Raw genomic sequence first — 2,945 nt, 5'->3', positions numbered from 1 at the left:
GCATGCAAGGCAAGCGCTCTACCACTGAGCCACCTTCCCAGCCCCTACATGAGACTCTTATCTCCAACTAACCACCAGAAAACCTGAAGTGACACTGTGGCTCAAGTGGTAGAGTACTACCCTTGAGCTGAAAGGCTGAGGGACTGCACCCAGACCCAGAGTTCAGGCCCCATGACTGACAAAAAAAAAAAAAAAAGTTGCAGAAGGGGCTGGGAATGTGGCTTAATGGTAGAGTGCTTGCCTAGAATGCACAAAGCCCTAGGTTTGATTCCTCAGTACCATATAAAGTGAAATGGCTGGAAGTGGCACTGTGCCTCAGTGATAGAGTGCTAGCCTTGAACAAAAAAGCAGCTCAGGGACAGTACCCACACCCTGAGTTCAAGCCCCAGAACTGGCAAAAAAAAAAAAAAAATGTTGCAGAAAAACTGGGTGTCAATGGCTCACTTCTATCTATCCTAGCTACATAGGAGGCCGAGATCTAGAGGATTACAGTTCAAACCCAGCCCAGGCAAAAAAGGCGTAAGACTCCATCTCCAATTAAGCAACAACACAACAACAACAGACTGGAGCCATGACTCAAGTAGTAGAGTGCCAGTTGAGCAGCAAGCTGAGTAAGCAAGAGACCTTGAGTTCAAATCCCTGTATCATTGGGAGAGGTTCTTTGGAAATCTCAAGCAATAGGTTGATCCTATCACTTTGCCAGTAGGTATACAATAAAGATCTTCCTCCTAAAGAGTGGATACAACAGCCTCTGTCACAAATAACTTCGAAACTTTGGGTGCCTTGACTTGTCTCAAATGGTGCTTCATCAGATGAGGCACATTTACTGGATACAACTATGGATCACTATTACCTAGAGCACCATTCTATTTTCTCACCTGCTATTTTTATGCAAAACATAGTAATCCAGTTGCCTTTATCCTTATGAAACATGTTTCACAAATCCTAATTACTGTGATACACTGATACAAGGATCAAACTGATTATTTATAGTAGAAAAATTAAGGTACTTGAGGGACTCGGAAGGTGTCTCAGTGGTAGAGCGCTTCTCTTGCATGCATGAGGTCCTGGGTTTGATTCCTCAGCAGCACATAAGCAGAAAAAAAAGCCGGAAGTGGCGCTGTGGCTCACGTGGTAGAGGGCTAGCCTTGAGCTGAAGAGCTGAGGGACAGTGCCCAGGCCCAGAGTTCAGGCCCATGACCCAACCAAAAAAAAAATGTCAAGGTACTTAAAAAACTACTTTACCTGTAACTTTCTGAAACACTTAAAGCAACAGGAAAACTTAAAAAGTGAACCAAGGGGCTGGAAAGGTGGGTCTGTGGTAGAGTGCTTGCCTAGCCTACATGAGGCCCTGGATTCCATTCCTCAGTACCACATAAGCAGAAAAGAGCTGGGAAGTAGTGCTATGGCTGAAGTGGTAGAACACTAGCCTTGAGCTGAAGAGCTGAGGGGCAGTGCCCAGGCCCAGAGTTCAGGCCCCAGGACCGACAAAAGAAAAAAAAAAAAGGCAAAGTTATTTCTGTATTTTAATGGAGCTATAAGACAACCCAAAAATTATTTTCTAAACCTATTCCAAGTTTCACAAGCATGTATTAAACAATATGGCCATGGCAAAGATGAGGCAAATCCAAACTCAATGCCAAAAGCTACAATGCTAGCTCTGGATTTAAGAACTATCTGCTCTACTTGAGGGAGTTAGACAAGCTAAAACGAAGGCCAGTGTCTTAGCAACTTAGGCCTCTTCCTCTCCACAGGAAGCGCATGACAAACAGAGCGTCATGCAATTTAAGTCACACAGTCACTTAGCAAAAATGACACCTAATTTCTAAATATGTAAACTAGAAGGCCTTCTATGCTCAAAAGAAATACAGAGGGCAAGGAAGCACTGGGGAGGAGGTTTAAAATGTCCCTCTCTCTGACCTGTAAACATCTGGCCCATCATTAGATCTGAGTCCTAGATTCTAAAGCAAGCTTTCATGGAGGCTTCCTCCACCTCCAGTCTGTTTTGCAACAGGGAAGGAACTTTTCCTACATTATCTCAGTAGCCTGAGAGCAGGAGGCCCTGCAACTCAACATCCTAAACTGACAAGCAAGAGTACTTGGATGGAGGATAGAAATCCAAAACCAAAACAGCTCGTGAAAGACAAGAAATAAATAAATAAATCAAAATTCCTCCCCCGCCCATAGCAAGCCCAACCCAGAAATGTACAGCGGGTGAAGAAAAGCAGCATTGCGAACTGCAAACGCAAAGAGTTTTTTTTTTTCCTTTGACACCGTACGCACGGTTTTCAGCTGTCAAATTACAACTCGGGAAAACACTATCGTTTAGAATAAAAAAGGAAACAACAACAAAAAAAAAAGAAGAAGAAAGGAGAAGATGATCGCACCGCGGGGACCGGAGCAAGAGCTGCCAGAACCATTTCAGAGGAACGAGAGCAAAGGGAATGCAATCCACCCCCCCCACCCCCGCCACCTCCCGGGGCCGGCAAACCTCACCGCACGGCTGAAATTTAATAATAATAACGATCATCATGGCGCTGTCACCCTCTCTCCCTCCCCCACCCCCGCGCCCGGCCGGGAATCGCCGCCGGCCCCCCCCCGAGGCCTGGCACCTCCCGGACCACCCCACCCGACAGAGCTCGCGGGGACCCGGGGCCAAGGCTGGCCCCGCCGAACGAACCGGAGGCCCCGGCCCCGCTCCTCCTCGGGCCTCTTTTTTTTTAAGCCTCCACCATCCCCCATCCGCATTGTCTGTCTCAATTCAACTTTGACTAATATGGATTCCTCCGGCAGGGGCCGGGCGGTAATTACAGCGACCCCCCCCGCCGCCGCGCTCCCCGCGGGAGCGGGAGGGGGTTGCAGCGGGGTCTCCGGCCCGCCCCGCGCTCCCCCCGCCCCAGACCCCCGGACCACAAGTTTGCCCCGAGCCTCCAGGGGGCAGGAGG

This window comes from Dipodomys ordii, unplaced genomic scaffold (genome assembly GCF_000151885.1).
Source record: "Dipodomys ordii isolate 6190 unplaced genomic scaffold, Dord_2.0 Scaffold17, whole genome shotgun sequence".
NCBI lineage: Eukaryota > Metazoa > Chordata > Mammalia > Rodentia > Heteromyidae > Dipodomys > Dipodomys ordii.
The sequence above is the reverse complement of the archived record's forward strand: the minus strand, read 5'-3'. Positions refer to the sequence as shown.